Raw genomic sequence first — 11,302 nt, 5'->3', positions numbered from 1 at the left:
ACAGATTAGAATAATTGTTGGCTTTTATTAAAGTGTTTTAAGACCTCTTTCACCCCAGCATGCCTTTCTGCACCTGAGATCTTACTACTTCAGGCCCGCAAGGCTCATAGTCTGAGTACAGAAAGCTAGCTAGTTTAGATGTACTCTGTGTGGCAATTCACAGAAACTAGAATCCTTTATCAGGCACTGTCTAACATAATCAAATCTGTATGCCCCCAACTACAACAACGATAGCATTGGGCTTTTCATATTGCCTAAAGACATCTTCCCTCCTCTTGTTTTAAATTATTTTGCTTAACATGTTTGCACAAGAATAATTATGATGAACACAAAAGTTTGTACACTACTTTGTGACTTCTTAGCTAGTCCTAATAAAAGTATGATGATACTACTGCTGTTTGAGTTTTTTCTAGTGGACTGACATGGCTGCCCACAAGTTAGTTTGCTATATACAGTAGATACCCCCGTCAGGGAGCCCTGATTGGTCAGGTAACCACAGGGAGTGTACAGGCAGGTGGATTTCCAGCTCACGTCAAGTGTTCAGTATGAACATGCAGAAAGGCAAGTGATGGAACACAGAATCTGAGCCCCACCCACTTGTTAACTCAGCACTCAATGGGTACACACTCCTTGGCCAATGGTTGACCAGTTTTCATCCAAAAGGGCTGTCTTACTCATATGTGACATTTCCAACATGGAGGCAGGAACTTTGGGATGAGACTTTGAATGGTGGAAGCTCAAAGTATGAGCTCCCTTTAAATAGGTTGGCCCACTTTAAGTTGTATGTGACTCAGAATGTGGTTCACACTCGGCCTCTCTCTTCCCTGCCATCCCCCCTGCAAATAGTACCATGAGGGGAGCAGTAGGGTAAGAGTTGGGGAAGGTCCTTTTAACACTGGAGCATACCATCCAACATTTCTCCAATGAAAATAGGAGATCACTTCCAACTCTACAATTCCATGATTAATAACAATAATGTTATTATTTATACCTCACCCATCTGACTGGTTTGCCCCAGCCACTTCCAACATATATACAAACTTAATAAAACATCAAACATTAAAAACTTCCCTATACAGGGCTGCCTTCAGATGTCTTCTAAAAGTTGTATAGTTACTTATCTCCTTGGCTTGAGGGGGTGTGTGGTTCACATGACTTTGTAGCCTTCAACATTTCTCCAGTGAAAATAGGAATGTCCGAAAGAAAAGTGGGACTTTCTGGCATCAAACCAGAAACCGGGGCAGCTTCTGTAAATCCACGACTATCCCTGGAAAATAGGAGCACTTGGAGGGTCTGTGGAAATACCTCATTGAAAGGAAGACTTCTTTCTCCCTTTGGGGAAGATGATGGATACTGAGTATTCAATTGGACTGTTTGAGCAAACTGAAAGCTTGAAAACCCCATCAAGGTTTATCAGGTATTTGACTTGAGGACTCAAAGGCAGAATTCATGCATAGGTTGTGTACACATTACCATTTACCATATACCATAATCGAGTATAAGCCGACTTTTTCCAGCACCTTTTTAATGCTGAAAAAGCCCCCCCCCCGGCTTATACTTGAGTGAGGGTCCCACCCGAGCGCATTTCTGACAGCGGCGAAGGCGGCGGCGGAGGAGGAGGAAGGAGCAGCCTGAAAGCAGCCCTTTTGGGTTGCTCCTTCCTCCTCCTCTGGTTTGTGGTGTGGTGAACTGGCTTATACTCAAGTCAACAAGTTTTCCCATTTTGGGGGGGTAAAATTAGGTGCCTCGGCTTATATTCGTGTCGGCTTATACTCGAGTATATAAGGCACCCTGGTTATAGTGCACTCCCACCCAAGGGCGTACCCACCGCGGGGCAGGGAGGGGCCGCTGCCCTACTCTAGAGGCAGGGCCGGTCGGGCAGCTGCGGGCAAGAGTGGCGCTGCCGGCGGGGCTGGTGGGCAGAGGCGGAGGACAGCCCAGCGGAGCGCGAGTTCGGCGCCCGCAGCAGTCTCTTGCGCCCGAGCCGTGCGGAGTCCACACAGCCGCGCTGTGTGGGAGGGGGCAAGGGCTGACGCTCCCTACGTTCGGGAGACCTTTGCGCATGCGCAAAGCGGGGCGCATGCGCACAGCGCGGCTGTGGACTCCGGCGGCCGCCGTGCAGGGCGCATGCGCACAGCGCGGCTGTGCTCAAAGGTCTCCCGAACGTCGGGAGTCGTTCAGCGCCTGCCAGACCGCTGCAGCAACGGAGCCTCGGATAGCTTCGCGGAGGCCGGGGCTTTGCTCCAGACCTCCGCGGAGGCCCCGATCCAAGCCTGGTTCCCTTCTCTCCCCCCCCCCGCCCACCCCCAGACTTCCCTCTTCTCCTCTAGGCGGCCGCTGGTTTTCTCCCCTTCGCCGCCGTCGCTTCAGGTTTATTTTGATTTCACCTGGGCTCTGTAGCCCCGCCCACATTCCCACTTTGTGGCCCCTCCCCTCCCGTGCCTTGGCCCCGCCCCTTGCCCCCCCTAGTTTTGATCCTGGGTACGCCCCTGCTCCCACCGCTGATGTTTGAGGCCGTGTACCCATTCTGTTAGCCACAATCCACGTATATGCTGTAGTTTCTTTGATGCACTTTCCTTCAAAACAGCCTCAATCCAAAAGCAAAAGTTAAGCCACATCAGCTTTTTTTAAAGCCTCCCTTCCCCATGTGACCAAAGTAACCTCCTGCTTCTATTAAAAAACAACACTGACATGGTTTGAAATTAATGAGTTTAGGCAAATTCACACCATATATTTAAAGCACTCATGAGGTGGCTCCAATACTTTGGCCACCTCATGAGAAGAGAAGAATCCTTGGAAAAGACCCTGATGTTGGGAAAGATTGAGGGCACTAGGAGAAGGGGACGACAGAGGACAAGATGGTTGGACAGTGTTCTCGAAGCTACGAACATGAGTTTGACCAAACTGCGGGAGGCAGTGCAAGACAGGAGTGCCTGGCGTGCTATGGTCCATGGGGTCACGAAGAGTCGGACACGACTAAACGACTAAACAACAACAACATTTAAAGCACTATGGGACTACTTTAAACAAACATGGCTTCCCCCAAAGAATCCTGGGAAGTGTAGTTTGTTAAGGGTACTGAAAGTTGTTAAGAGAACTCTGCTCCACTCCCAGAGCGACAGTACAATCCCCGGTGTTCCCTGGGATGAGGAAGTGCTTGTTAAACCATTCAGGGAACCTCTGGATGATTGATGGCTTCATAAACTGAAACAACATGATACATATATTCACAAGTTTTGGGAGCTGAGAACCGAAACTTTGTTTAAAAAAATGATTTTGGGGGAGGGTGCTTAAAAACCACAACTGAATTAAAAGGTGATAAACTCCAAGGTAATAATGGCAAACTTGACAACTTGTAACTCTCCCCTCTCACTACCTAAACACACTAAATTCATCAATATCACCAAATGTAAGAAGATACAAAACAATGTTGGATTATAAATGTGCAATTTTGCAAATGAAAATTTGAATTAGGGAAATCAGCATGTTCCCTTCCTCCTCAACTTCAGTAGCATGTAGAAACTCCTTTCTTAGAATTATTCCTTTCTTAAAGAGAAAGTCGAGGTTAAGGCACGTGCCTCCCTGCACAGGTGTTGCCCTGATCAGTAACACATCCATCAGCTCTGCCTTGTCTCTGTGTTCCTCAGGGACCGCTCAGCACTGACAATTGGACTGCTGAAACCAATGCGGGAAGACCTGCTGAAATCCATTCACCAAAGAAGGGGAGCGGGAGGGGGAAATGTTGGTGGTTTGGCAGTGAATGTCAGGGGTCTAGAAATGGATCTTTCCACCCTTGTCACCCTGGCATAGTAGCAGCTGCTGTGGCTGCAAAGCAGAGCAGAGAGGTGTTTGTAAATATACTGATCTGTTCGCAGCCTTGCCGCCTGCAGGGTGGGAGGCCACTGGCCTTGTGCCTGGATCTGTGAAAGGGCAACACTTCGGCTAATGCAGTGGGGCGGATTCAGTTATGTCCTGGAAGAGGCATCGAGTGGCTGTTAAGGGGGAGGGAAGGGTCAGGAATCTGTGCCTCTTGAGGACAGAATAAAGAGATAACAAGGAGGGCAAAGCAGATAGCAGGTGGGAACTCAAGCCTGGGTGAGAAGAGCTTTCTCTTTTTAATTTATTATTTCCATCTGTATGCCAGTTTTCCAGCTCTGTAGTTCCCAAAGTGGTGCACCCCGATATAAAAAAAGAAGCAAATGATTCTGAATGCACAATCTCAGCATATTCTTTTAAAGGGGGGGGGGGAGAGAAGTTGGAAACAGGAAGCAAGTACTGTACCCAAGGGAGGGTGAAGTTTGTTCATAGTTCCTTTTCTTCACTTCCTATTTCCCTATTTCATTCTAGCTCCCATCTGCCTTTTTTAGTGCTGCCTTTTCAACTGCATAGTGGTTCTGAAAGGACAAATAAGTGGCTATCCCAGAGTGTTGGCCCTCCCCACATCTTGCATCTAGTAGTTGTAGCGTCAAGGATGGTACTGTATACCATCTGAAGGCATACCATCTGCTTTCTTCATTGCCCTGGTTCACACATACCCATGTATGAACCCATCTCAGCAGGTTAACAAAGGTTTCTGAAAGGTTGCTCATTAATCAAGCTTTTTAGTTGGTTTATAAACCTTACCTAGTGTTGTAGTTAAGGCTGTGTACTCATTAGTGACTTGAAATGCAAGGTTGTCTGCTGTTTCAAGCCACATATGATTCATTACATGCACACTGTTGAACACACCAGAAATTGGGTAGGGATGTATTCACCTGAAGTGCTTTAACTGTTTGGTTTTGCTGTGTTTACAACCCCTGCGAATTCCAATGAAGCTGTCATCTGCATATGTGCAATGGTCACCTCCAATGTAAACACCACAGCTTACGTTTTCAAATTGGGCAGAAGCTGCTTTGAGGGAAAACACATTAAATACAACAAACGGCAGTGTTTCTCAAGAAACTACAGGATACACATGAATTGTGGCTAACATCATGTGTAAAGGTAAAGGTAAAGGGACCCCTGACCATTAGGTCCAGTCGTGACCGACTCTGGGGTTGCGCGCTCATCTCGCATTATTGGCCGAGGGAGCCGGCGTATAGCTTCCAGGTCATGTGGCCAGCATGACAAAGCCGCTTCTGGCAAACCAGAGCAGCACATGGAAACACCGTTTACCTTCCCGCTGTAGCAGTTCCTATTTATCTACTTGCACTTTGACGTGCTTTCGAACTGCTAGGTTGGCAGGAGCTGGGACCAAGCAACGGGAGCTCACCCCGTCACAGGGATTCGAACCGCCAACCTTCTGATTAGCAAGCCCTAGGCTCAGTGGTTTAACCACAGCGCCACCTGGGTCCTTTAACATCATGCGTATGCAGCTTCAAACACCAGTGAAGCCTGAGTAAACTGTAATGTGAGGCAGCCTTAGTGGTACATTTGAGCCCAGATCTCCTTAACCAAGGTGCTGCCACTACCTTAAAATTCAAACCACTCTTTTTATGTTGGCTAGTTTGTAAAAACTATGAGGCCAAATCAGGAGAAATGGGTGAGCTGCTAAACAGGCGTTTGGAGGCAGGGATGGGCTGGATGTGGAAGTGGAAGTCGAATCCTGAAAGACAGAAGTGTTACATGTTCCAGGTTCTTGAGACCAGGTGTGAAGACCGCCTGTTCTGAGTGGGGTTGTGCGCTCCTGGAAGGAGCAGGTTCATAGTTTGGGAGTAGTCCTGGGGCCAACATTGTCACTTGAGGCCCAGGTGGCTTTGGTGCCTATTTCCAGCCAGAGTTGGTTTGCCAACTATGCCATTTTTGGATGGACATCACTGCAATGCACTCTAGGCAGAGCTGCCTTTGATACTGCTGGTGTCTTCAGAGATGGTCTTTGTTTTGTAATTCTCCCCTTTCAAAGTGTGTGTAACTGAAAGCAGCGGCGGAGCAAGCTGATCAGGCACCTGGGGCAGCCTGGGAGTGGGGCCAGCCGCCCATGGGGAAGGGCAAGCCGGGGCAGGACACTCTGTGGGACCTCTGAGGAGTCTGCCTGCCTCCTCCCACTCAGCTATCCTACAGCTGAGGGAGAGGTGGCGGGCGGACCGTTTGGGGCAGAGCGGAGCCTGTGGGAGCCAAGCCACCGTGTCACTCCCAGGAGAGGTGCATGGCTTGGGCGCGCTGCATGCCCCATGGTGAGTGCCACCTGGCATTTTGTCACCCCCCTCAGTGGTGACACCCAGGGAGGCCTGCCCCCACCACAAACTCCTTCTTCCGCCACTGACTGAAAGGCAGAACAGGCTATGGCCATGACCTGACACGCTTAAATGTAAACCTGACAATTTACACCTTGGTTCCCTTCAACCAAGTAACCCTGGGAAACGTCATTTTGAAAGAAAGCAGAGACATCTGTGGTAAAACCCGAGCCCTTTACAGAATTACAATTCTAGAATTCCCTGGGGAAAGCTACTGATGTTAATCTTGATAGCCCAATCCTATGCACAATTACTCAGAGGTGAGAGTCCCAGTATTTTCAGTAGGGAATATTCCTAATGTTTGTAACAGCTTAACACTATAACACTATATAATTTACACATAATACTAAACAGTATAACAGTATAAGACTAAAATAAAAAAAACAGAACAAAAAGTGAATTTAATACTGCCCACCATCATATATTTTAATCAGGCTAAGAGCTAAAAAACAAGCACAGAAGGCAAAAAAAAACACCAATAATTTCTACTTTAATGTCAAGGATTGTCAGCTGTCAGGATACTTCCCCACCACTAGGCGACACTGCCAGTTCTATACTAGGTCCTCTCTGCTTGAGAGGGCAAAGATTCCACCCAGATTCATTTAATTATATTAAGATTGCTTTTATACTTTGGCTTTCCCCCGAGGAGTTCAAAAGGTGGCAAACACCTCTTTCTCCATTTCGCCCTCTCGACCAGCCTGTTAGGCTAAGAAATAGTGACTGACTCTGAGTTACCCTGCGGGCTTCATAGCTGAGTGGGGATTTGAACCCTAGTCCAACACTCTCACCACTACACCACACTGGCTCTCATCCGATTAAGAACAAAGCCCTGCCAATGTGCCGAGTCCCTTGCACCCTTAATCAGCCCAACAGGATGTTGCTGTATAGAAAGAACTCAGCCCCAGGGGAAAGACTGCTTCTCTGGCATTGATGGACTCGCCGGGAGATGCGCTGGGAGCCAGAGTTTATTTGCATGTTCTCATTGCGCATAGTTAGCATTATTTCCATAAATGTAACAGATTCCAGGGGCCGCTGACAACTCCAGTTTCACTTAACCAAGACTACTAGTCTGCTGGTATGATCAAGCCCCTCAGTCTCTTTTAGTCACAAACAAACTTGAAGTAAAGGGATTTTGTCAGGATTTCTAAGCCTTAGGGGATTGCAAACAACCCATTTGATTTGTCTGTAAACCAAAATGCAAAATCGAATCCGACTGCTAGATGTTTACTCTTTGGCCTCTGAGTTTCACAACTAGCCTTTGTACACGTTGACGTAAGAAAAGACCTGCTGGATCATGTCAAAGGTCAGTCCAACATTCACTTCCCACAATGGCTATGAGAAGCCTGCAAGCAGGACTTGACTGCGATCTCTTTTCCCCACTTGCGTTCCACAGCAACTGGTAGAATTGTTGGTTTTCTGGACACCCACAGAACAGAAAATAATCTAAGGGTGGGGAACATTTTCAGTCTGGCATGCTTGAGTCTCACCTCTCCACACCCCAGCAAAAGCTTATGACGTAAATTTGTTTGTTTTTATGGCGCCACAAGTCTCTGTGCCGTTTTCACTACAAGAAGCTAACACAGCTACACATTTGGAAATTCATAAGGAAGATGGACCAGATAATTTTAATTGGATTTTTGTACCCTCCTCTGTATGATTCTCTCTCTCTCTCTCTCTCTCTCTCTCTCTCTCTTAAAATGATTGACTTGATTACTGGAGAGGGAGCAATTTGCATCTCCATCAGGGTATTGGGCTTTGCCCACCCCAACACTGTACCTACTTTAAAGTATGGTTACAAAAGTTGGGTGCCACCCTCAGTCTCTGTTGGATGGTAACAAGACTCCAGGGGGTTCCAGGCGCTCACCCAGGGTCTGTGCTCCTTTGGAGAATGGAAGACGTGGCAGAGACTGTCATAGCTTTAAGAAATAGGTTTTATTCACATATTTACACCTTCCGTCTGTGTGGAGGGAGTATAGATCTTACAGCATGGTCACTTCAAGAGGGGCTAGTTCCCCACAGCAGTGAAGAGCTGGAGTCAAAAGCAGGGGCACCAACTACAGGGGGCGGTCACCCTCTGCATTCCCCATCCCAGGTGGGGGAAGGGTGCATAATGTGTCACTGGGCCCTCTTAATGTGGGGGGCAAGTTGGCGACCCTGGTCAAAGGCATCTCTCTCAGCCAGCCAGCCCAAGATGGATATGTGTCCCCACCCCCGTCCCTTCTTCTTCCCAGCACACTTTGCTTCCCAGACTCTCTTTTCCTGTCCCCTCAAACACTCCTCCATCAGAATGGCAACCTTCTGCCTGCCCAGGCTCAAGATTCCTCTCAGGTGGGCCACCAACACCTTTTGTCATGTTAACAACTGTATCCCAGGTGAGGCCCTGGCTTGGAAATGAAGCTTTGCCTGTATTTTTCCACTACCCTGCAATCTTCCCTTCATTACTCCAAATAATAAAAATCCTGTTTATTAATTTCTAGGGTTTAGCCACCCGCCACCCCCAAACTCACAGCACTGAGTCTCTTGGAGGCCAGAAAAAGCTGACATCTTGAACTGGGGTTTAGCTTCTCCTGGAAGAAAACTCCCTCTGCAACGGGCACTCCAAAAATGATGGCATGTGCAGCACTGAATGCAGAAGTGCTAAGAATGTTTGGTGGCAGCAGAAAAAGCTGCTGGGTTGAGAGCAAGTGTCCAGGGTGATAATTGTAGACAGCTGTAATGTGGATTGCTAGGGCAGCGTGATAATGGCCCAGGACTGACAACAGAGGCCTCAACAGTCTGGAAACCTACAGACATCGTCTGTACACACGTTTAACTCATGCACATCCAGCGTTACGTGCTTGGCCAAAAATTTAGAAATAAGATAGGGGGTGGGTGTCTGGGGGGGGGGACTTTGGCAATCCCACCCCCAGTGAACCCAATATGCTTTGACTATCTGTGATTTTGGCTTTCGACATGATCCCTGGAACATAACCCCCATGTAAATTGTGGGCTTACTGCATTTCGAACCCATGTATGAATCTTGGCTCCACCTCATTTTCTCAGCTTTATTGACATCCAAGTTAATGGAGAGCCCCCTCCCCCGTTCCTTAAGCAAGCCCACATTTCATAGGATGCCAGAACTGGACACCCTTGCCATCTGTTCTGAAAAGAGGAGAAATGCAAAGAACTTCTCTCGGTGAGTGGGCATTGTGGTGGCTGATGTAGGGTGCTAACTCCCAGGGGCTAAGGTCCCCTCGCTCCCCCTTAAAATATTTGAGGGGACTTATGACTGATTATCCAGGGCGTTGCTTACTCCCCCCCCCACATTTTATTCAATTTGGCACACTCCTTATCTCTATCACTGCTCTTTCATATGTAGCAGCCATATTACGACTGGCTCCCACAAGTTCCTCAAAATTCCAAATTTGCCCACTAGCCCCCATAGGTTGGCAAACTCTGAGTTAGGGTATAGTGCTAGGACTTGGGAGGCCATGGTTCAAATTGTCAAAGGCCTGGAAATGATGCCTTATGAGGAACAGCTTAGGGAGCTGGGTATGTTTAGCCTGGAGAAGAGAAAGTTAAGGGGAGATATGATAGGCATGCTCAAATATATAAAAGGATGCCATATAGAGGAGGGAGAAAGGTTGTTTTCTGCTGCTCCAGAGAAGCGGACACGGAGCAATGGATTCAAACTACAAGAAAGAAGATTCCACCTAAACATTAGGAAGAACTTCCTGACAGTAAGAGCTGCTCGGCAGTGGAATTTGCAGCCAAGGAGTGTGGTGGAGTTTCCTTCTTTGGAGGTCTTTAAGCGGAGGCTTGACGGCCATATGTCAGGAATGCTTTGATCAGGCATCCCCAAACTACGGCCCTCCAATGTTTAGGCCTACAACTCCCATGATCCCTAGCTAACAGGACCAGTGGTCAGGGAAGATGGAAACTGTAGTCCAAAACATCTGGAGGGCCGAAGTTTGGGGATGCCTGGCTTTGATGGTGTTTCCTGCTTGGCAGAGGGTTGGACTGGATGGCCCTTGTGGTCTCTTCCAACTCTATGATTCTAAATCCTCATTGCAATGGACTTGCAACTTGTGTGTAGTTACTATTGGGTTGTTGTTTTTTATCCCACAGAAAGCTGCCATCAGCTAGTCGATCTGCCCTACCCAGGATGCCAGTACCATGCTCTCCTGACCAGGTTAAATTAAAACAAGGATTCAGCAAGTCCTATACGTTTCATGCTCTCTTTATTTCCACCCCAAAATTTCCCGTGGCTATTTCTGGACACTGATACTTGAGTGGTTGGCCGAAGGATAAGGGTACAGGCACACATCCTGAGACTTGACCATACAAGGCCAATGACAAACGCACAGCGAAGACTCACGACAGAAAGGCCACATAAACAGCAACCGACGTCCGGACAACCGGCAACTGGAACAAAGACCAACTTTGTAAAGAAGCAAGTGAGGCCTGAGGGTAATAGAGAGAGGAATGGGATACATTGCCAGCTTCCACTACGGAGCACCAGAAACCCCAGAGCCCCTGTGGCTCAGGCAGTCCATGGGTATGTCAGAAAAGTTTCAAAACACCACTATATACAGTCATACCTTGGTTCTCGAATGTTTTGGCTCCCGAATGCTGCAAACTCAGAAGTGAGTGTTCTGGTTTGCGAATGTTCTTTGGAACCAAACATCAAACGTGGCTTCCAATTGAGTGCAGGAAGCTTCTGCAGCTAATGAGAAGACGCGCCTTGGTTTTCAAACGTTTTCAGAAGTCGCACTGACTTCCAGAACGGATTTCGTTCGAGAACCAAGGCACGGCTGTATCTCTCTCTGCCACCATGGTGTGTTTTATGGTTCTGACAGTAGTGGCAAAGGAACTTCCAGGTGTCCACAGAAATTGTGGGAGATATTCTACTCGTTCTCATCAGTCCCTAGAACTCCCAAGCTCTGAACACCAAAGAAAGAAGAGACAATTGGACTTTCTAGCGCTTAAGATTTTCCTGGCACTACCCCACCTCATGTGTAGGTTGCTATCTTGCAGGCAGAGACTGTGTTCGACAGTTGCCCTATTTCCAAGACAACTTGGCCATCTGTGTCAAGGGTTGGGGGGCACAA

The sequence above is a fragment of the Zootoca vivipara genome, chromosome 12 (assembly GCF_965207765.1).
Source record: "Zootoca vivipara chromosome 12, rZooViv2.hap1.1, whole genome shotgun sequence".
Taxonomy (NCBI): Eukaryota; Metazoa; Chordata; class Lepidosauria; order Squamata; family Lacertidae; genus Zootoca; species Zootoca vivipara.
The sequence above is the reverse complement of the archived record's forward strand: the minus strand, read 5'-3'. Positions refer to the sequence as shown.